This window comes from Numida meleagris, chromosome 9 (genome assembly GCF_002078875.1).
Source record: "Numida meleagris isolate 19003 breed g44 Domestic line chromosome 9, NumMel1.0, whole genome shotgun sequence".
Lineage (NCBI taxonomy): Eukaryota > Metazoa > Chordata > Aves > Galliformes > Numididae > Numida > Numida meleagris.
This window is the reverse complement of record NC_034417.1, coordinates 3,200,150-3,224,439: the sequence shown is the minus strand read 5'-3', so window position 1 is coordinate 3,224,439 and position 24,290 is coordinate 3,200,150. Positions and strand designations below refer to the sequence as shown.

The following is a 24,290-nucleotide window of genomic DNA, read 5'->3' as shown; positions in this document are numbered from 1 at the left end:
TTTCTCTTCATCAAGCGAAACAAAGGCTGAAGGAGCTGGCCTTCTTCATAGTAGAGGTGCTCCAGCCTTTTCAACAATAGTCTCAATCTAATCACTTACACTTAAAAACCAGCACAGCACAGACGTATCAATTTCAGTTTTACACTGACTGCAATATTTTAAATTGAAATCATCTAGTAGTGTTATTGAGCTCTTTGGAGCTGTCATAGTTCCCATGAAAACAAACAGGATGCATTAGTTTCAGAGCAACCTATGTACAATGCAGCCCATTTTTACTTCAATATTAAACAAAGAGCAAGAAAATGTACTCCAAAGCTAGACTGGAACTTAAATGCAAATGAGCATTATTCACTTTGCATTAATATTTTCATTTCTTGACTTAGAGCACTAGTATAACTAGCACTCAAAAATAAAGTTGTTATATAAATTCATGCATTCACATGCAAATGTTTGAGGATAACATCTCCACGTCAAACCTTGCTGAAAGTTAAAGAAAATAAAAATATTTTTTACAGTTATCACTAGTAATGAAGACTCTAACTGTAGGCTGCTCTCTACACAGTAAATTAATTCCAGCTTCCAGCAGAGAACACGATTGCTTTAGCCACCCGAATACAATCCCAACCAGCTTGATGTCATCAGGTCAATGACAACAGGCGGTCAAGGCCAGAGAATATACCTGGCCAGTTCCCAGGCCACAATTACACTTGCTGTTGACTGGCAAATTCCACAGCCGCTGGGTTCCAGGCTACCTTTTTTTAAATCCTTGGAAATTATATGGGTTACCTGTGAAGCTACTGTGCTGCAAAATAATCATCTGCAGCTTCTTTAGCAGCCCTTAGAAAGGAGAGTTTCATTTTATGAGGTTTACTTTAGATGTTTTGAAGGAGAAAACACCTACTGCATTTGAACATTTTATTGTGAATGTCACCACTACGAAGACAGAAGAGAACAACACCTGCCAGCGATTTCAGGGTTTGAGTACTTCTGAGAAAGAATCACAAGAAAGCAAATGGTGAGTACTGTGTTGCTTGTGTTTGTAAGATTACTCTGGCAACAGGAAGTTAAACCAGCAGGAGACAAATGCACCCTATATATAACTAAAATATATTTGAGAAAGATTAAAAAAAAAATCAAGTCAAATAAACAGAGGAAGACTGAGCATCTCCACAGTACCTAAATGAAGTTTGTTTTATTGAGCAGATAATGGCTTCATAACAACCTACGATCAGAACTCAAACGTCTGTTCTACCAAGTTCTTCCAGAAATTCATATAATCCTTACATCTCCATCCCTTTTAAGTAAAAGAGGGATAAAAGCACTCTTCTACCCCACAGTTATTATAAAAATTACATGAGAAACTGAAGGAAGAAAAGAATACTAAAAGTGAACCCTAAAAAAGTATTCAAATGTACATTTTTTTCATTTTTGCACCCTGTGTTTCACAGCTAATTTCACAGAGTTTTTCCCACCTGCAACAACACTCCAGCTATCACTGATACTTTAAACCATGCAGGGCACAACTGCACTGTTTTTTTTTTTTAAAAAAAAAACAACTACCTATCTGAAATAATGTCCAATTGACTTTTTAGATCACTTAAAAGCCTTTCCTAATTAACTAATATCCATTTATTTCAGTTCTGAAATAAGAGAAGGAAAAGCTTTCACTAGTGAGCTATTGTTCAATTCAAGGACTAAGTGAAATTAAAAACGCCCAATTTTCCGCCAAAAGTAAGCTGAAGGCTTTATATCCCTATTATTCTTAATTACCAACCAGACAGACCTCACAGTAGCTACACACAAAAAAACCATGGTAACCCTTAATATTAACGCAATAAACAATATATGATACATTTAAACAAGAAGGTAGGAGCAGAGAAGAAAGTCCCAACCACGTACAGGTTTGTTTATACTCGGAGAGAAGGAGCCCTGATGTTTCATCCTAAAGGAAAGACAACTCCCGTGTGTAACGCCACATAAGAAATTCCTTCGGAGTGTAACAGTACAGGAGATTGGCCGTGCCCTTCATCTGTCCCAGGGCATTTTAACGCTGTACAGCTTTTAATCTTTCATACAAAATTAACAGATTCCTCTTTGGAATGGGAAGCAGTAACAGGCTGACCAGGTTCACAGTCTACCTGTCCAGATTAAACGTCTATTATATTTTTCCCAAAATTATGTGAGACTCAGTCCTGAGATCCACATCCTCTGCAGTCCCACATTCCCAAGCAATGAAGATGATGTGGTTTCTACGGTACCTCTAAGGAGCAGCATTAATTCCGCAATGTTAAACTCAGAGCCTTGGATTTAGTTATAAAATAACAGTATAGAACACTTAGCTAGACTATCAGTTTGATCAACATCACCACGCAACATGCACATGCATATATATATCTCTCTCAGATAGTCCCAGCTACTACAAGGGAAGAAGCCTAGGAAGCAACAATAAGCTGAGAGATGTGACACAAACAGGTCTGAAACAGAACATAAAGATGTGTTCACTGAGGCCACGAATGCCTCTCCCCTGCAGACTGCGAAGGAGAGAGACTAACAATGGGGTTCTGCCCCTGACAAACACGGAGAGCTGCTTGCAGCTGGAATACGTGAATGACTAAAGGAAAATGAAAGCATTCAGTGGTAAAAACGAAACTGTATGCCACTTCAGACTACAAAATATGCCATTTCTATGTACAATCGCACACGAGCGATTTTTAAGTACTGCCAATAGGAGCCAGCATGTAAGCCATGGGGAAACGACGGGATTCGCGGGGCGGTCAGGAGATGCGCGGACACCTAAGGTCACGCCCAGGGTCGGTAAAGGCCCGCTCGGGAACCTCGGGCAGCGCTTCGGGACGCCAGGTAGAGCCGCCTCGCACCCGCAGCCACGGATGCCCGCACCGCTGAGGGGAGGAACGCACCCCGCGCTGCAAGCGCGTTCACGGGGCCCCAAGGACCTCAGTCGAAGCAGAACGCGGGTTTTGCGCGTTCGGGGCGGTCCGAAGGGGCGCGAAGCGCCCTCCTCTCCCCTTCCCTCGAAGGACGGAGCCGCTCCATCACGCTCGCAGCGGTGCGGTGCCACCCGCCCGGCCCCACCTGCCGCCCGCTCCGCTTCCCGCCCAGCCCTCGGAGCCGCGGCCTCCTCGAGCCCCCCAACCTCCCCGCGGCGGCGCCGGGGCTCGGTGAGGCGGCGGCTGCTGCCCCCGGCCGCACCCCGCGAGGCGGCGCGTTTGGGTGCGGAGCGGCGCCGAGGAGAGCCCCCTCCCCCCGCGCCGCGCTCCCTCAGGGCCGCCCGACCCCAGCCCCCGGCGCCCCGCGGCCGAACGCTCACCGGGCAGCGGCGGGGAGGCGGCAGACCTCGGTCCGGGTCTTCCGCGGGGCGGGGGCATGCGACGAGCCCCCGCGGGGAGCCGCGTCCTTTCTGCGGCAGCGGCTTGTCAAAGAGAAAACATGACGCGGGCGGGGAGGGGGAAGGCGGCGCCGAGATCTCGCGGGGCCCGCGCGCAGCTCTCGCGAGACGCCGGCCGCTCCCCGCCCCCGCGCGCAGGGCCGCTTCGCGCCGCCCGCTCGGCACCTGCTCGCAGCGCGTCCGCCCGCAGGCGCCGACGGCGGGGCGGCCTCGAGCAGGGACGGCTGCGGCGGCGGGCACCGGGAGCGCGGCAGGCCCCGCCCCGACCGGGGAAGGCTGAGGGCAAGGCGCGGCCTCCGCCCCCTGAGGCGGCACGGGTGCTGAGCCTGGGGAGCTCAGCAGAACAGAACGGCGCCCTCCGGCCACACGGGATCCGGGGGCGAGAGAGAAAGGGGCAGCAGCAACTGCTCCGAGGCCGGTGCAGAATTGGAAGTGTCACCGTGGATTGAAATTCTGGGTCCAAAACGGAAAAGTACGCTCCCGAGCCAGAATTACAGCCCAACGTGTGACAGCAGCAGTGCACCTCGTGAGAGGAGCGAGGCCACTCCGGCAAGAAACAAAATACTGACAGGTTATACCTATGTGGATGGGTTACGGTCCATATAATGATACGATGTCATGAACTGGAGTATACTGAATGGCTATCGTGAAATAAGCAGAAAAACTGACAAGAGAAGCAGTGGAGAAACTTCCGTACCAGGATAAGTTATGTCAGTTTGGATGCACGAGCCTAAGGCAGGCATAGGATGGAAGCTTGCAAAAACACAGGTGACGTAGATGAGGTGAACAGGGAACAATCATGTACTGTCTCTTCCAATAGAAGAGTAAGAGGCCAGCAAGTGGAACTGGAAGCATTAGGTGTCAAATTCCAAACAAGCAAGAGTGCTCACTTCTTCACACACATCATTACGCTTTCGAACACTGTGCTATGTGGCAAACGTTTATGTGAGATCCAAAGGGGACTGGAGAAAAGTAAGGAAGAAATCCACCACAGATCTCCAAAAACCAAGAGGTGCACTCTAGTTCAGACATGCCCTTCCTCACAGAAGGCCATAAATTATTAGAGAAAACATTACTATGTGCTTGCTCTTGCGCTTTCTTCCCTAGGCATCTGCTGACACATTACATTCATGGACCAACGTTCCCCTCATTACCTGCTTCGCCTAGAGACCGTCTTTCCTGCACCTCTCAGTACAAGCTCCCTCTTCCTCCAAAGGACGTATCCCTGATCATTTATTTTCAGGCATACAGTAGTGAGAGGATTTACTAAGGGTTGAGCTCAGCTCCTTGGAGGAGCTTGCGACACAAGTCACCAGGTCAAATGACACTGGCAGCTTTGGAGGTAGATCCCAGGTTTTCATGCCTATTTTGTTTCCCCTTAAAAGCTTCTTAAGGATTCATAATTATTTGCAGTAGAAAACACAAATACCTTGCTTTGAAAATACAGTCTTAACCACCCCAACTAAAAAACTCAGATCACAAAACAGCTCTATTAGCAACTTATCTGAATCGCCCCACTGAGAAATGGTAAAGAAAACGTATTTTTGTTCAGGAAGTCTCCAGTTTCTTAAGTTTTGTACCCGTGCACTCTTTAAACATTTAACACATGGACGCTGTGTAAGAAATATGTTCATCAGATACATCGAAATACATTACATTCAGCAATGTCCTTTAACTACTTCTAAGCAGATCTGCCATTCCACACAACAGAAGCAGAAGGAAAACAGACACTAAGCAGCACTCCTCAACATGCTGACATGCCCCACGCCCACATGCTTACATGAACCACAGCGTGGACACAAACCTTATCATTAACTGCAGGTTTTTATGGCTTACAGGCTCTATCAGCAGCCAAGTGCTGTACAGCACTCAAGTTGCTGCTTAGGTTTGCAAAAATATTTTCAAATTATGCATAGTTCAATGGTAAGTTCATAAAGCTACATGAGGTTTTCTTTGTTGTTCATTTGTTTGTCAAGTTCTGACAGAGCCCTTCAACCACCTCACAATATCGAGAGCCTAGGACTTCTGTCCTGAAATTTGACTATACACAGATGTGTCTATTTCTGCAGGCTCACCATTTTTGGAATCTATGCAGCCAATCTCCAGGTTGGGACCTGAAGTGCCGAGAACATGAGAAGAACCAAGGGAGCAAATTAACAGCAGCGTGTTCTAGACTGACCATCTTCCTATCATTTCAGAATGTGCGGATTTTTAAGTGTACAGGATGACTTTACCGGTATTCAAAGTACTTAATTCTCTAGAATGCCTTGAAAAACATTTGCTATGTAGTTTATGATCATTACTGTTTAGAAAGCATGCTGCTAAATAAAAAGGGGGAGGAGTAAGAGGAGCAACAAAAATGAAGGATTTCCTGTTTAGCACTGATAAAGGTTTCATCCCCTTGAGTGCTATGTCCCAAAGACCACTGCAATTTCTCCTCTTGAATTCTCATATAAAGCTAGTTTACTAGGTAGCAACTATTACAATAATCTTGAAAGAAAAGCAACACCATCATTCAAACTAAAAAAACCTAGGGCATTGCACTGCTTTAAAAGATGTGGTTTATTTCCAGTCAACGCTTTCTTATTTCAGATTCTTCAGTGATGGTATTTGATATTCCATTTTGTGCTGACAAGCACATCTTGACTTTTTAATGCCATTTTTCCCCCATACTGGTCCGGGTGTTTCTCAAGAGCTGAATGCTAGCAGAAGAGTGTTCAAATACATCAATGTAGAGCTTGGAAATGCCTACAATAGACGTGATATGCCTGTGAAGAGTTTTCACATCTGGGACCTCCTAGGCTGGTTCATACTCAGAATACCACTTAACAACGATTCACGATGTTCTTCTGCTAGTAGCATTATCTGCGAAGATGTGCCTATTTTCTACTCTTTGGTAAAAATGCTCCCTCTTTCTCCACACGATTCACTCATCCAGCAAGTTGAGCACGTCTTAAGATTTCACCACATTTCCTCTACTTGGGTAGATCTTGTAGTCATTTAAAGCGTTCTGTGATACAGGCTATGTGCTGAAAAGTCTATGAACCTCTGCAGACTTTTAAGCTTTATCTTCCTGTGGAACTCAGGCTGGTGAATATTCAAATTCACAAATATGAAATAGTCTATGTCTAGAAAGAGAAACAGATGGGCAGGCTGATCAAGTACCATCTTGGATTTAAGTTATGTTCTCTAGGGTTGTGAGCATTGCCTCACCTTTAAGGAAGGCTGCATACAGCTTCCTCACTGCCCACTCCCCACCTGCCAGAAAGTTTTAACGCTCAATTTAAAAGCAACAGCAAGTAAGCACAGTGACACTGTGAAATGACTACAATATTTTAAAAGTCTCAAACAGCATGTAGAAGTGACTTACACAAGTTTCTCTGGGAATTCAGGAGGGCTCTTTTAGCACCCACCCACTGAAACACAGCCTGAGATACTGCCTGCACTTCCAGCCAGCTGGCACTCAGGACTTCTCTGACCCACAGAAATCCCAGGATGACAAATGATACAGGATGAGGAGGCCTAATCAACCTCCTTGTAATCAGCAGGCAGGCATCTTCAAAATTCCTGAGAACCCAGCTGAAGCCAACAGGATCCACAGGTCTAAAAATAAGGATATAATGTAAGGGTAACAAGCTCTGTGTTCTCCCTGACTTTGCTATGGTTCTCATTAGGTATCCACCACTTCGACTGAGAGTCTAACTACACACAGCATTTCTATCCTTTGGAAATTGAAGAGGTTCCTGAAACTCTTCAGGCCACATCAGAGGGAAGCTTAGCCCTCCAGTCATCTGCAGCTACAGATTTACAGGGCAAAAAATAACAAGAAAGCTGGTAAGATTCCTTTAAGGGAGATCTCCAGACAGAGACAAGAAGAATGGAATCACAGCTCCTCACTGGGAAACAGCATTTGTCCTCTCCCCCTCCCTCACACCAAGATTAAGCAGATTAAGTCTTTGAAACCTATAGATTTCTAGAATACAACACTTAATTCTCCTGAATACAGGGTCTTCATGCTCAATTTCCATTTCCAAGACAATCTTGATCTTAGCTTCAAAGAATAGAGGGAGATTGTGAGAAAGCCCTTAAGATCATGCAGGTTTCAAGGGACAGGAAACTGTACGTTCTACCCCTACAAGCTGTGCTACCACAGTTGGTAAAATGGAAGCTCTCTCTCCTGATGACGGGAGGCCTCTCAAGTCTAAGTCCCCTGGTTTTCTTCCTTCCCAGCTTTACTTGGTCTTCTTCTAGTGCTCAGGTCCACAAGAGCAGTTTCTTCCACCTATGCTTTCCTATTATTACATTACTTATTTTAAATCTTAAATGCATAATTTTGTAATCCCATCAAGTGAAATTTTCATCCCAGACAATAATGAGAACACTACGATAATGAGAGAACTACATACACTATAACATCAATTATTTTTTCTAAAACTAATTACCCTTTGTTTAGCAGCCACATTTAACTCCTCATTTTCTCTTCCAATGCAGACATGATACCATGGCTATGATCACTGTCATTATTTTTGTAATTTTTTTTTTTTTTGTAATGCAATGTCTAGGACTCATTACACTGAACTATTTATACAGGGCTTGCTCTTAACCACTTCTTCACAGTACAGGTGTATGGATTGTAACATAAAAATGGATTTATATCTGAAATCTCTCAGTTAACTGTGTTTTGCTTTTACTGACTTTTTTTTTCCAGCAGACATTGCTAGCATTGGCATGTCTTGCTGTTGTCATGGCAATGAAAGGAGTCTATATGTTTTTGGATGTGATTCAGAAATCATTTTATATAGGAATGGGCCAACAATTAGAAGAACAGATACTGGATTGTTCACTGGTAGCACTGAAGCAACTGGCTTAAAGGGGAAAAAAGGAGAGTGCCTGAACTGTGTAAGAGGCTGAACATATGCTCCTTGATTAGATGGAAGACATCAAACTGCTACTTGTGACCCCATCTCGCAATTAGGTCTGTGTGGGTAGAATTTTGTCAGTTGGAAGCATTACTGAAATCACAGGGATTTGTCTATGCAATTACATAACTAAACCAGGACCCAGATTCGTTGGAATAAATGCTGCTCTTATTGTTCAGAAATACATGAAAGGAGTCTTATTATATACTCGTCTCAATAAAGAAAGGTCATGACACAATCACTTCTCTGTAAGGGCTCATTTACAGACAAGACATGTCTTGCCCAATGAATTCACAATTCACACAATGCAAGAGAAAGAGAAAAATATTTTAGAAGGTCAAGTTTACTGATGAAATACAAAGGGAGGAAGGTGTCAGCCACTGTTCACGTGTGCAAGCAGCAGCTGTGATCCTTGAGAAACATGCCTAAAGCCAGCCTACAACACTCTCTGAAGTGTACAGAAAATCTGACTTCTAAACTAAAAATACCAGTCACCCATGTCTTCTGTATGTTACTCATCACAACACTTGCTCTCTTACTGTGCATCCAAGGTATATGAGGGAAGCTGTTATGAGAACATTTTGCCTGTGCAGGCATGCCAGCAGTGGAGGCACTGATATATATGCATCTGTGTCACTCAGTAATTTCATTTTCTGACTCACATTTTGGAGCATCAGTTCTTCTGCATGGCACTTCCTGTTCCTACCAAGCAGAGCCATGCTAACGGCTATTTATTACAAAGTAATCTACAGCCACATCCACACGGCCAGCTGGCCCTTGCTCCAGTACAAACCCATCATTGCCACATTGTCAGCACTTCCCAGAACTCAATATTGCAGGTGGCTGTCTCACTTCACTCATTCCCCTATGGATCCCACCACACTGAAATTCAGAGTAGGAACCAGCCTGAAGTAACTCACAATCTGTCCATCACCATCTCTTCTTTACCTTATATCTAGTTGGTAACTTTTTCAAATTGTTAAAAGTCAGTTTCTGTGATGATGCTGTTCTGTGCCTCAGGCCAAAATGATAAGCAGTCAGAGAACAAATGGGAAAAACACACAGGAAACAGGAGTTCGCACTGGAAGATGATAAATGAAGAAGTAAAAGGTCAAATAAAACAACTATACCTGAACAACTGAACAATATTACAATTCATACACAGCACTAATTCCAAGCTAATACATACATGGATACACAGAATTTTGAGTGTATGTACTATTAAAACTTGAAACGAATAATTTAAATAAGCTCAACATGACAGCATCCAGTGCATAGCCAAAATGCACCTTAAATGCTACGTGCTCATAATTGTATGCATAAAGACACCAGAAAGAGTTAAACAGCACAAGACTAATGGTCAAAGTACCACTCATATGATTGCCTCTCCCCAGCTGCATTCTTATCAGTTCACAACGCTTCTGGGGCCTTAGGAGCGAGATTTGGTTCTCTGCTTTGAAGAGCCACCGTTGCACAACACCACAGTTGTGTCTCAACTTCATTTCCCTTTAGCAATACAGTTACCAAAGAAAACAGTGCTAGTTACAATTGTTTTTTTTTTTTTTTTTTCCCCTGTAGTCTTCCCCACTCCATGAGCAAGGCAAAGCGTCCTCTGGATGGAAATAAGGAAGGATGCAAAACTGAGCTCTCAGTCACCTTTGCGCTTACTGCTGGAGTCACGTGGATGCAAACAGACTGAGCCTAGCTGTCCCTTTGCATTCAAAGCCCAGAGAGGTTATCTAGCTACCATGGCCCTGGAGCAACAGAAGCAAACACACTCGTTAGTCTTGGCAGGACAGCGGGGGGATGAACGGGAAGACTGCCAACTGTAGTACGCAAGAGACGTGTGCCTGTACACATTAACTTAATGCACAGTAAACTCACTGCTGTTCAAAAAAGGAATAGCCACAGCATTTCATAAGCTAATATTTACAGAGAATTGCATCACATGAAATGGACTCAACAGCAAAAACAACAACAAATACAAGATATTATGTTTTATCATAATTCTTTCTTGCAAAGTACTACACAGTATTTCTTTCAGCAAGAAGTCACTTGGTTTTATAAGTCAGAACGTTTTTTTTTATAAATATTATTACTAAGCCAGGGAAATAAGCATCTCCCTATACTTGTGATAGCTCTAATATTCATCACTGAAAACTCATCATAAAAGCAGTAAAGCTACCCTTACAAGTAGCAACATTCAAACATCACAGTTTTGCCAAGACCCAGGTCATCACATCTGTGCAGCATACCCTAATACACTGGTTAGCAGTATTAAAAACTATGGCAGCTCATTTTTCACTAGGATGTCATTCCTCATATAAAATATTTCCCCCAAATATTACTCTACTTGTATCTTTCATCCCAGAAATCCCTTCTGTACTCAAATTACAAAAGAAAAAATTCATTTATATCTGAGATCATCGTTTTTCAGAACTCTAACAGCCATCTCACTTCCCCACTTATGCTCCGTTTATTTTCCTCTTTGCCTAAGTTACTCCCCTAGTTTCTAAATATATATATATATTTACCCTTCTTTGGCTTCGGTCAGTCTTCTGTTGATTCATTTGTATTCTTCTAGTCTCTAATAGAAAGTAAATATTCTATTCTAACTGTTGTCTGGAAGCTGTACAACGAGGAATTATTATCCTTCTATTTTCAGGAATCAATGGCCACTGTGTAAGACTAAAAGCAGCTTTTCTCTTCCCACTGTTCTCTTATTTCCTTCCATTCCATTGTTCCTGCTTTCCTTTTTTTTTTTCCAGGAAGCACCACAAACACATGTAATACCCTCTTCACCTACACTTCGAGGTGCCAAAATGTTTTCCAGCAGAAAGCATCTTTCCCATAGATAGGGAAAATACAAGGTGTAAAAAAAATTCATCTTAATCCCAGCATATTTAGCATAGGCTATGCTCCAGCATGCTACCCAATCCTGTATTTTTCCAAGTAAATTCTTGCTTATACTGGTCGGTCCAGAAGATAGGTAAAGAAGTTCAAGCACACTTTTTGTTTCTGCTCCACAGCACTTCCTGCGCTGCTACCAGCACCACACCACCCTGCTGCCAGGCAAATAAAGAGCCTGCTCACAGAAACTGGTACGGAAAAATAAAGGTCACCTTCAAAAGGAGCAGTGAGAAGAAATCTTTCACATGGAACACTGCCACTATCTTCATTTCAGAGAATGAAAAAGTGAGACCCAGACTGACGTAAACTTTCCCAAGGCTACTCCTGAGCCCGCATAACTCCTGTCTCCACAACTCAATACCAGATTTAACCCAAGAGCTCAGAGGTGCTTCCCACGTGCCTGAATTTGTGTATGCCGTGAAGCCCAGGGCTTTACCTACAATCACTTAGCAACATGCGGACAGCTTCCTCCTTGCCGTGGCTGACTGGGCCATAAGCCATCCAGAAAACAGATGAGCCAAAAGAGTTTTACTGTAAAATACCAATAAATAGCTCATCCAATTAACAACTTAGTAAGAGTCCAATGTGGGTATGCTGATTAGGGGTAACCTGGTCTGTCATAACCTATGTACACTGTTAAATGACTAGGATTTATGCAGTTTACATTAATAAAGAGACACTTCTTTCCATCATGTGTTCTTGTACTATTGGCTAAAGGCACACTGCTCTCTCGACAACCGCATTTACTTAAAACATTCCTGAAACCCGTGCCTCCCCAAAATTAAAAACACCAAAAACCCAAACACCACCAGAATCAGAGAAGCAACAATCTGAAATCAACACAAACCTTAGCACGAACAGCCTGAGGACAGCATAGAAACACTGAATGACCAAGGCTGGAAAAGATCTCCAAGATCTTCCAGTCCAACCCCAACCATCCACCCACCACCAGTATTTCCCCACTAAACCATGAACACCTCCAGGGACAGTAACTCCACCACTACCCTGGGCAGCACATTCCAGTGCCTGACCACTCTTTCAGAGAATAATTTTTTCCTAATATCCAACCTGAGTTCACCTGAGTAGTTCGCTTGGTCTATTTAAACATGGAAGGAAAAAAAAAAAACACCTCTCACTCTGGTCTTCCGAAATCAGTGACATAGCTACTTGTAGCTGTTTCTAATTTTCCTTCATCATGTGAATTAAAGAATTAACTCAACAATCATCCAGCTGAGAAAGATCTGGAACTGAGCTGGGCACCTGCCTATTGCTGCTCAAAAATGAAATGAAAAGCTTCTATTCATTTATTTTAATAAAGCGCTTTTGGTCTCCTGTGTGTTATGGATGAACAGCAAAAGCTCATTTGGGTGGTTCATACTGATGGGTTTGGGAAAAAGCCAAAAGGACAATTTTCTGTGGATATGCCTTGGAAGAGAAGAATACATGCTCTGAAAGATGTATTCTGTCCACTTCGCTAGGGCTGCTGAACTGCACTACGCAGAATGATGAGCAGCACTTTCTGAAGTATATGACCAGAGACATGGTCTGCCAGTCCGTAAGAGAGCAGAAAGTAGCAATGAGGAAGAGGAGAAAAGGCAATGAATGCAGTGCCAAATTTCTGTAGGCAGTCTACTTGATGGCTGAGTCATTTTCTCCCAATTTTTCTAGCTTCTTTGCTAGAAAGGATTTGGTATAACTAATCCCCATGCCCAAACTCTGCACTAAGGGGCACGTGGCTGGCTGCGTTCCACGTGATCCTCCTCCTCACCTCCCTGCCATCAGCATTCAGCTGATTACCAAACAGGTTTTTCTTGGTGTTATTTTTAATTCCCTCAAGCTGCCTATTCCTTTTCCTCGCCAAACAGTAGGAGTTGTTTGGCTCCTGAAAGATCTTAAATAGCTGCTGGATGCTGCTGGCTGGGACACAGCTCCTGAAGGTGCTGTCCCATCACTGAGTGGGGCAGGGTGCAGCACAAGGCAGCACCCACCCGCAGGCACTGCACTGGTGCAGCCAGGCCGGGCAGCAGGCTCAGAGGTAGGCAGGCCCAGCCCTCCCACACGGCCCATGTGAATGCCCGGTCACACATGCCTACACGGCACTTCATGGACTAGGTGCACACTGGCTCACTTGCCCCCATCCTTACCCACTTCACTCACTTCCAGGCAGGTTTCAGAGTCACGTTTCTGAACATGATGTCAAGTCCAGCAGGAACTATTTCTTGTGCCACTTTTTCTGTTGATTCACGGAAACGAGCTGGAGGCTTCATCCGCTCCCAGGTTTCCCTGCTTCACTGCAGAGAGAAGCCTCAGAGAGGGCACTGCTGGGATTCAGTGTCTTTAAACTAGAGTGGCAGTTTCATTTTCAGAGCCAGTCCCCTTCCACCAGATCTCACCAACAGCTGCAACAGCATACAGATGGTCAACGTAGGTCACCAGCTTCCATCAGAAGAGTACAGCTGTACTGGGATTTCTGATCCAATGCAAACTGAACACAAGTAGGAGAGGATCTTAATTTTGTACAATGTTTGGTTTTAAATGTTGCTGTAAATATAATAAAAGCTAAGGAACATACAGATTCCACAGGGAAAAAGATGGAAACAGGTGCTGGTAAAATTACTTGAAATATTATTAAAGCACAAGGAACTCAGTGAAAAACAGAACTCCCCCTTCACCCTGTTTTCCTAGAACTTTCAGTATACTTTTTTGTAAGGTGACATTTCCCTAGCAAATAAATGCCAGTCTTCAAGCAGCGGCTCCTCCAACATTCCAACAGTTCAAAACAGCATTTTTAAGTTTCCCTTCAACTGCATAACCTGTAGAAATGCTCAATACCTCACCCTCAAGGAAATTAGTATGACACCAGTACCAGCTGTTGTGCCCTTTATATTCAGTCTAGAAGAGTCTAGCTCTGCAGGCTAAAACTGCTGTTCTGGCCAGTAACTGAAGAGAAGTTACTACAAATATAACAAAAATATGCACAAAATCCCAAACATGAGAACAGACCTGAAATTGTACCAGAAGATGACCACTGGCATTAAACTCAACAAAAGCTGTGATCTCTGCCACCTACTGGAGAGCACTGAGTACCATTACCTTGACACACACACACAGAACACAAGACGGTTCCTAACCCAACAAGACAGTCATCAAAAATTTCTCCTCTTTTAGCTCTTCCTTCTTTAACTCACTCTCTCAAATCCCTTCTCCTAAAATAGTTTAAATGAATATTAGGCAAACCACAAGAATTCTCAATTATCCAAGCAAAGAACAGTCAGTAATTCCCATGGACTAGTTTAGCTTAACGTTATGAAGTACCAAATATCCCTAAATACCTGGGAACATATCTTGTATTACGTAGCACTCTCCCAACTTCAGTAAAGAAACGTTGTTAGAGACAGATATGAACTCCTGGAGTTTTAAAGAAGATCCATCATTGCCCAGCTCCCCAAGATATACATAAGCTCTTCAGGAAGTTACATAATACTGGCTAACATTCTTCACTGTTAACTGATAAATGACCTGTGACTTCCAGTTACAGCCAACTGGTTCAATAATGCGGATAATACTCAAAATTATCTTTTTCTTTACTCTTTCCACACAAAGTAGCTGACAGTGCAATTTAATGTGTTCAGAATATGTTGTGAGTCAGTAGTTTTGCTTGTGCTCCTTACAAAAGCTTCCAGCATTAAATTGCTTCATTTTATTAAAGATGCATCTCCATCTTTAAAATAGAGCCCTGTTCATATTGTACATAAGCCTCACAGAAATTATTATTGAGTAATGTCTAGCACAGAGCAGATAAATCAAAGACAATACAACAACATAGTACTGACAGATGGTATTTTTCCCTTGCCATTTAAATAACCAGCCAGTGACAAAAAAGGAAATATTAAAAGGGTGAAGGAAGCACCAAAAGAAATGTTTTGAAGGAAGCATTTTTTGAGTGAAAGTAGAAATTCACGAGGTCAGTTCAGTTATCTTCTCCAGCTGAAGAACCCCTTAAGTTCATACTCTCTGCTGTCACAGAGCTGTACAACTAGAGTCACCGTGTACCAGCCATCTTTTTGGTCCTGCTCTGTGTGATCTGAGCTGGGATGCTGAGATCAAAGTGTATATTAAGGAACATTAGTCAGCTTGTAAAAATCTTATCTAGCTTATTCTGTATTTGTGATTCCACTGACTTGGATTTGGCTGCTCACATCACAAGCTACCAGAAGCAAACACTATAGCTCTTGTATACAACAGGTGACAATCGTCTTCCTGGCAGCTGGAAATCAGAAGTTCCACAAGAACAAGTGTTAAACAGTTACTGCCGCTGACCTGAGGCCCATTAATATACTTGCTTGCTTTCTAACACGTTTAATCAAAATGCAGGATCAGGCAAATTCGCTAGGCAGGTAGAAAAAAAGTATCCAGACTGGTGTTTGAGGTACTCGTAGGTAACTATGAAATATCACATAGCTATAAGGACACTGGATAAACAGGTAGCTCAGCCGGAGTTGACCATACGATCTTGTTTTGTTTTTTTTTCCACAGCCATAAATGGCCTACAGAAGGACGGATTCCAAGCAGGTAAGAAAAGGAAACTAAAAAGACAGAAGCTGACCAACTAAGCTTTGATTCGGGAGAAGGAACATTAGGATTTAGAGGATAGGGGGCATTCTCCAAAAATAAGTACAAACCCTCAAGGTCACTAGTAAAGATAAACAGATGCCCAGTAAAACAAACACACCACCAAGGACACAGAAAAGGATAGGTGCGCCAGCACTGCGAGAGAAATATACAGCAAGAGGAAATACGGCAGCACCAGATGTGAATGCAATGGTCAACATTAGGAAAATGCATTGATAAAATGTCAAAAACCAAAGGATTTTTCATAAACATGCAACACAGGTAAGTAAAAGTGGACATAACGTACTGCAAAATTTGAGAAGGGTTCAGTAGACACAGCTTAGCAGCAATAACAAACCATTCTGTTAGGCCACAGTACAGGAAAAGAAGGAAGGAAGATGACGATGAAACACATGCTATCTTAGTAACTACAGAATACTGACAGAACTAAACATGGACTCCAAGGAACAAGCAAATCGTATCCCCAAGACAGGGGAAGAAAAGTCTGTCTTACAGCACATGATAATGCAGCCTGGAATGAAATGCAAATGATGGAAAATATTCGTATTTCAGAGTGAGGTTGTGCAGCATACAACACAGGTGACAGGATCAAAGTGCAAAGTATGGAATAAAGCATACCAACAAGTACCAGTGCTCTAAGCATAAGCAGGGTGACATGGTGATGACAGAAGGCATCTCACTGCTGTTGCTCTAGGCTGTCACTGAGGAGGAGATGCATGAAATGCACTGATACCTATCTTCTGCGTAACAGCTGTCTTAACCAACATACCCCAAGGCCTGAAGGAATTCAAGTCATCACTGCTGTAATCCCTTCGCATAGCAGTTAAATAACGCAATACAAATGTAATACTGTTGCTCATGCGACGCTTTAAGGATAACTTTAAATGCTCATAACAGGAAAAAAAAAGGCAATTATCTTGGTCACAACTTAGAAAGGACACAGTACTCGTGACCCAACTAAGCCAAAGCAATCTGCACTTCACTTCAGGGTGCCCTCCTTGTAAGGAAGCTGACATGCTACCATGAAAATTAGGAGCCAGCACTACAGAAAGGCGCTTCAGAAGTAGCATTTGCTGCAGCAGTTTTGCAGGAAGGCAATTTGGGAGACACGGATTGAGAATGCTCTCACCAACAGAGCACAGCTCTGCTCAGGATCTGTTTCTCACATTGCTACTGCTGCTCGATGTCAGGAGCATCACCACTGCAGTAACAAATCGCGAGACTACAGCTGCTGCCTCAATGGAGATGCCAATCTGAGACTTCAGAGCACGAACCAGAGGGAGGCCGCAGTTTGGCAAGAAGGCGGCAGCCTGGAGAAGCACTCCTGTAAGTGACCCTGCCTCCAGGATTTCAAAGCACAAGGCTAAAAAGGAGACATGTAGCACATGGTAGTGTAACACGGACCAATCTGAAAGGGGGCAGTGACCACCTACACCACAGTCATCTAAAAGCAGAAATTCAGTTACAGAAGTTACCGTGGCCTGGAAAAAGAGAGGAAGCTCCCTGACATAATGCACACTTCAACCTACAAGTGTTATTGCTCTCACATAGCCCAGATCAGCTGCCAGGCCTGAGCTTCAGACGGACCAACAGCCTTCAGCAATGGAGAGAGCACTCACAGGGGCTCGGCTCAGCCCTCTGAACAGGCCCCATGGAGGGATCTTCTGGCTTTGCATGGAAGTCTGGGGATTCCAAACAGAGAAACAGAGCAGTTCAGGCCAAAGGTCTTTCAGAATAACATCTGAAATTGATGCAGGATCACGTATTTCACAGAGCTCAAGGTCAGGCTTTTCAACCAATTCTGAACCTTCTTCTCTATCCGAAGACGATGTTTTTTACAGCATAAAGAATCTCAGTAGTTTCCCATACAAACATGACATGGGAGCACAACCAAATGACAACGTAGGGCAGGAAGCAAAAAAAAAAAAAGACACAGCACCCCATTGCAGCAGCAGGGCACGGCTCTGCTGTGCCAGAAGCAACTACTGGGATGGGAAGGCAGCCAGCCTGCCCAGCCAACAGCTGCCCTTATAGAACAGCCAAAGAGCACCAGGTCCGCAGCTCTGGATGGCCTCAGAGATGCACACTGCCAGCCATACAACATCACTTTGTACTGTGGGGTACTGAATCAAAGAACAAATGAGAAAAAAAAAACACCTAGGGAATGACCAGCAGCTTCCCATAGCAGGGAATTCTTTAGCATGGCTATGAACTGACTAGATAGTTATCTTCTCCTGAAGTTACAGTTTAATAGTAAGAATTTAAGGCAGTATTTGAAAAAAAGCATGAATGCAAATCTTTTCTTTTTTTACATGCAAGAACCTAGGTGACAAAAGTTGAGCGGTTTCTTGCTAATCCTTAGAGGACATTTCACACTGTTTCAAAACCTGTCCGTGACTACAGGGTGCTCAGATACCATGGTTACAGGCACGGTATGGGATCTTAAATAGCACGCCATGACAGAGCTGCAGGCTCCTTCATACTGCAGCTAGCTAAAGCACGGGGAGACCAGGCAAGTTTGTGTTAACTCCTACCCACATTCCACTGATCTTTAGCACTTGGGCAGAGCACCATTCACATTCTGTCACTGTTACACACTCTGAAACAACTGCCCTTAAGACCACAGTCTTGTTTACATTTTTACTGACCAAAACTCAAATGTAAACGTTGTGTCACCTTCTGGGCGCTGGGAGATTGGCAACTAGTTGGGTGCAAACCACACACCTGGCACCATGCACATAAGAAGAGTCGAAATATCAAACTATTTCAACCCGGCACATGGCTGTCCCAGCAGTCACCAGAGGAAACAGAGCTGAGGAGACAACACCACTTCTTCATGTGCTTACAGGGACACGATAGCAGTGGCAGAACCTTTCCTCTGGCTGACAGCAGTCGTACAGTGCTATTAAGTACAGGGTAAGTCTACTGCACCCAAACGTTATGCAAGTCTGATTAGAAAAGCAGCTGAATAACATTTTTATTTGGACAGTACACAGCATTTGCTAACTTTTTGCCATTTCATCTTGTTTCCTTTCCAAATGTAAGCTTTCCGTATATATAATTTAGACAAATTTACTGTATTTTTTTGTTCTCTGCTTCTCTGGGGAGTCTGTGAAACAACATTCCGACAAACACCAAATCCATCCAAGGCCAGGGAAATAAGTTGGAAAGAACATTTCAACATAATTATTCTTGGTTAGCAAATAAAACATGTTAAGTTGATGCTAAATGAACACTTACGTTGATTTAACATGGGAAACTGGCTCTTCACCTGATTCTAAGCTTCCCATGGGAACGTTGAAAACCTGTTTTGCTCCATTTCAAAACAGTTTCCATTTCTTCTGAGAAGTTCTACTCCATCTCCCAAAGAATTAGAGCGTGTTTAAAAGATGCGGTGCCCACAGACCATGCAGAGCATCCACACAATGTCACACTTGAGAAATAAGGTAATTTAGCATTCACCGTAAGAAAAAGTGTGTGCATACACAGCATGAGACTAATTGCTGCTAATCTTATTTTCTTCCTTCAGAGTGAGCAACATACACACCCTGTAGAAGAAGAGCAGAAGGAGCAGCTTGGAATATTAGAAGCTTTTTCTAATGTTAGGGACCAACACAAAACAAGTTATTTTGAGAATTCAAAAATAAATGTTGTAAACAAAATCTTCTCGACCAGATAGGCCAAGAAAACCAGAACTCATCTACTGATATTGACTTCGAACTGTAGGAGCCATTCACAAAAAGGGCTTTTCCTAATACTGCACATTACACAAAGACTAAAACCACTTCTGTTGGTCATATCCCCACAAGTATACAAATGTAAGCAAATAGAACGCTAAGGTGCAGCTTCTTCCAAGTTAAGATTATTCAAATGTATGCAAATGCACACACTGAGTTGGACAAATATGAAGACTCTGATAACAAAACCTTTTAATAAGCCTGAGTGAGGCTATTGTCCTTTTTCTGTTTGTAACAAGCCAGCTTCCCATTGCCTTGATTCTTATGTAGTCCTTAAAAAATGTGTGAAGTAAGTGCTCTGATTATAAAACTCCATCAGGACAAAGAGGAAATACCAGTCTGAAAGCACTCATTCCTACTTTGCACAAAGACAGTAAAATCAAGGAATACATCACAATCAGAAGTTAACTCTCCATTTATTCACTGGCACCAATTTCAGGACAAGTTATGAGCACTACTAGCACCCCATCACCAGTGAGTGCAGCAAAGTACACTGTAGGCAACATAGTTTTACCAGGCTTGGTATCAGGAAAAAAAAAATGACCAAAGCTACAAGAAAACGACAACCACAGCAACATAAATCTGGGACAATGATTTCAGCTGAACACAATTAACCTTCTCAGGGTTTTCTAACCTCCCCACTTCTGAAAAACAAAACGAAAACTGCTAGCTAGCCTTGCTGTATCATTATAAAATTAAGATGCTAAGACCCAATAGAGAAAGCACCTCAGCACCCCTTATAATCCACCATCACATCGTCTCAGTACAGGTATAACACAAAGCATGACAAGTGTTGCCATATGAGGTGTATTTACTCAAGTTGATGCCATCTGTGTTACTCATGAGCAGTGGAGTGAAACAGAATCAGACTGATACGCGGTCATTTAGGGTCCTGTGTTCTATCAGCTTTCCAGGAAAGCCTCACTATGCTCATCTGAGATTAAACCAGGAGACACCAACAACTACTAACCACCTGTTTTGGAAGATGCTTTTTGATCCCATACAACACACACACACACAAAGAAGGGGAAAAAAAAAGCTTTTCACTTGCTTTTGAGCACCTAGTCCAGGGTTTCAGATCATTCTAACCATGATACAAAAGCATTTACGTAATTCCTGACTGCTCCTGGATGACTCTCAGAAGGATGACAAATGACCGCCACCCCCGTCCCTCGAATTCCCCGTGACTTGTAGAAGGTCACAGCTACCAGCCAAAGAGGAAAAGCAAAGATTAAAAGATTACAGCTGACAACGCTTTCCTAAGGGGACTTCAGACTGAAATGCGGTGACCACAGCAGCAGGTGTCCAGTGAATATCTCAGATTACTTATACCTTAACAGTTTATACCAAAAATCAGCAAGCATGAAGGAAAGCAAACTCCTTTCTCTCTCAGATATTCTCTCCTCTGCTCCAGCACAGACAAACCTTCCTCACAACAGAGCTCGGTGGTTAAGGAGAACAGACCCTTCAGTGGTACAGCACTGAGCTTGGCCACATTTGCACAAGCACTCATTAGAGTAAGCCCTAACCCCACAGCTGGTTCTGGAGAAAGGTATTTAGGGATGTGGAACTGAGGCAGATACCTTTGCACAGTGCTTCTTTGGTGTGTATGGGACTCAGAGGTTCCTTGGACCAAAGAGAGTGTGTGTTCATCTCCTACCCCACAGCTGGGGCTTTCCACTGGGAAAAGGTAAGGACTCTGTCCGCCACACAAGAATGATTTATGTGTTAGAGATTACAATGCTTACGTGTTCAGAGTGCCTATCATGACAGCCCAAATGGTCTCTGCTTTTAAAGCAACAAAAGATTACAAGTGATTCAGACCATCAAGACTCAAGAAACCAGTTCTGTGATGTAGGTATCAGCTGAAGCTTGGAAAAGAAACACAGAGGGAGAAGCACAGATTGCTCCAGAGAGCAGCAGCTGGAGGGCAGGTCTGGCTCAACCTCACTGCACAGGGCTGTGACATGTCTCTACACGCACAGAACTCCCATCCCCCTCCTGTAGGAGCAGGCAGGTTCTTCAGACCACGGCCTGAATAAAGCTGTATTTATGAACTACGGCAAAAGCCAGGGTGCTTGTAGCCCCACAAGCATTACAATTCTTATCTCTACGTAAATAATGCAACAAACAAGAAAATTATTAATTGCCTTAAATACTGTAACAGGGCAAAAACTAAAGACCTAAGTCGTTTCATAGAGCCTGCCCTGCTCACTGATCCATCATTTCATTCACCATGGTCCCATTTAAAATGTAATTATAGTGATTTTGCATAAATAACTCCAGAAAAATCAGGCATTCTTCTGTCATATCTCTCTTCCAACATCACACATGACAATCAGACAAGTTGCTTTAGTTCAGTCAGATTAAAACTACTACAACCACACACGTGGCCGCGTTGTACCTTTCCAGGCATTTTATAAACACCCACGGGGTTTCTGCCCAGCAGAAGAAACAGAAACCAAGAGAGGCTCTGAACTCCTTAATTCATTGATTTGCCTCAGAAAAATACAAACACAGAATACAGGCACAGATGAACACCACTAAGAGGACACTATGGATTTAAATACTGATTTCTGCCATACGCTCACAGAGCACTCTGGTGCCAGGTTGAGAAATCTTTTTGTCTTGATTTGATCCAGGTGCAGATGCAGAGAAATGGAGTACTCTACTTAACAAAGTACCTTTATATATACGTATTTTTTTCCCCTCCCATTTTCAAGGGCTTAGAATCAATTCTATTTCAAAGTAAGACTTGACTTGTTGCAAACATTAGAAAACTCAGCTCTGTGCTACAGCTTTCCAAGGTTTTGTCAGGATCTGTGGACAGACTCTGGCTCAGTGCTATGACCAAAACTCCATCCTTATATTGCTGTCTGCCATTTGAATTGTGTAACTGGGACTAAACTTAATGCAGTATTTCCCATCCTTTGTCAACTGAATGAGAGGCTTTACGCTAAATATTAGAAAGACCTTCCCATGTTTGAAAACAATAAATATAATGAAATACAAATTCCATACCGAAACATCACAATGCATTCTTGGTAGATAGAAAGAACATTTTTTTTAAAGCACCAGAATTACCTACAAGCCTTTCTTCCCACAGTTATCATATTATCACAATTTACATATCCAGCACTACAGGATATCTCAGTCATTTTTAACAAAGCACTTGATGTAGTTTATGCAGCTTATTGTTGGTGGGGGGGAAGTATTTTTGGAACTATTGATGTGACACATTATTTCTTATCTAATTTTCTTGACTGGATGCTTCCCACCCTGTGACTGAGCACAGTTCCGAGTATGACAGGAAAATGTTACACCTCTCAGACTGATAGTCACACATTGTGACAAACTGCTATAAAAAGCCAATGCTCGGCGATAGCCTCATCACCCACCCCACCAGCACTGACAGCAAACTAATCCAGCATTCACACCAAGAAAAAATCGGAGCCACAGGCAGCTCTCCCACTTCTCCACCTCATCCCAGAGCCAAAGTCTGCTCTCCATCCCATCCAGGCTCCCACCGGCCTTCCCTCCAACCACCCCTCTCACAGCAAAGCCGCTCATTCTCACAAGACCCACAAACCCTTACCCTTCTGAGACCTCCATAACTCTTCGTGCCTCCAGCTCCTCACAGCTCTGCCTATGGACACAGCCTCCAGCCTGGGCACAGCTGCAGCCATCCCCCATGAGCACTGGTTGGGCCACCCCCAGCTGGCCCTGCTCACCTCCCCAGCTGGCTCTACTCACCTCCCAGCCCCGCGGCCACCCCCAGCTGGCCCCGCTCACCTCCTCAGCCGCGCCAGGCTCAGCTCCTCGCTGCAGGGCACGTGCTGCCTCGCAGCCAGGCACAAATTCCGAGGTTTACGTGAAGATGGGCGTTGAAACGAAAAACAAGGAGAACGTTGGCCAAGTTACAGCGATCCCATGGAAAGCTGAGATACTGAAAACAAAAAAGCCTCTGCGTTCTCAACCTTTTAGCAGCGCTCTGCGAAGAACGCTGTCAGAAATGTACTTGCTGCCACGTGCCTGCATTTCAGCAGTATTCCCGACCCACATACAGACGTGACAGGAGCAGCACGTTTACGCAAACAGCCGCGGGTGTAAACCAGGCGCGGCCGCTGCGAGAGCCGCTTCGATCTGAGGAGAGAACGTGTGAGGGGCCCGGCCCAGCCCGGCCCGCCCAATCCCCTCAGCACCGCGCGCGCTGCCACAGCCGCCGGCTGCGCCGGCCCCCCGGACGGCCACGCGCGTCCGCAGTCTCCCATTTGTAACCCGAAGATGCTTTGAAATACTGGGAACTCTGAAAAAAGACCCCCGGCTCTGAGTTTATTCGGTTTTCCACAGCCCAGAAAACGCACTGGTGCAGCGACGAGAAGCCAGCAAGTGAACTGGGCAGCCCCTTACCAAACACACGTCGTTATTCTGCTTGGGAAAGATTCCCTCCCAACGCCAGAACAGCTTTTCCCATTACTGCTCTCTCATAACATGTACATTACTGCAGTACTCTGCATGCATTGAAGAACAATATTTTTCCTTTTCTGCTACTGTTTTTTTTAATATATATACCAAAAGCAGAGAAGTGAATAATATAATGAAAATTTGTTCTCAATTCCTACAGGACAACAAATGGTATAAACAAGTTAAGCTCAAATTACAAGTGTAATTGTCACAATTTAAAAA

General features: G+C 43.7%; 1 protein-coding gene across 8 annotated transcripts in view; it reads right to left on the bottom strand.

The window, feature by feature from the left end:
- HERC1 (HECT and RLD domain containing E3 ubiquitin protein ligase family member 1) overlaps window positions 1–23,628 on the bottom strand; it is a 114,251-nt gene extending 90,623 nt beyond the window's left edge. For 7 of the 8 annotated variants that reach the window (XM_021407800.1, XM_021407802.1, XM_021407807.1 and 4 more), the window contains exon 1: window positions 3,329–3,485. The gene's annotated coding sequence lies outside the window, so the exon portion shown is untranslated. Of the gene's footprint in view, window positions 1–3,328; window positions 3,486–23,396 lie in introns of those variants that run through there. The other variant, XM_021407801.1, reaches the window with a different exon arrangement.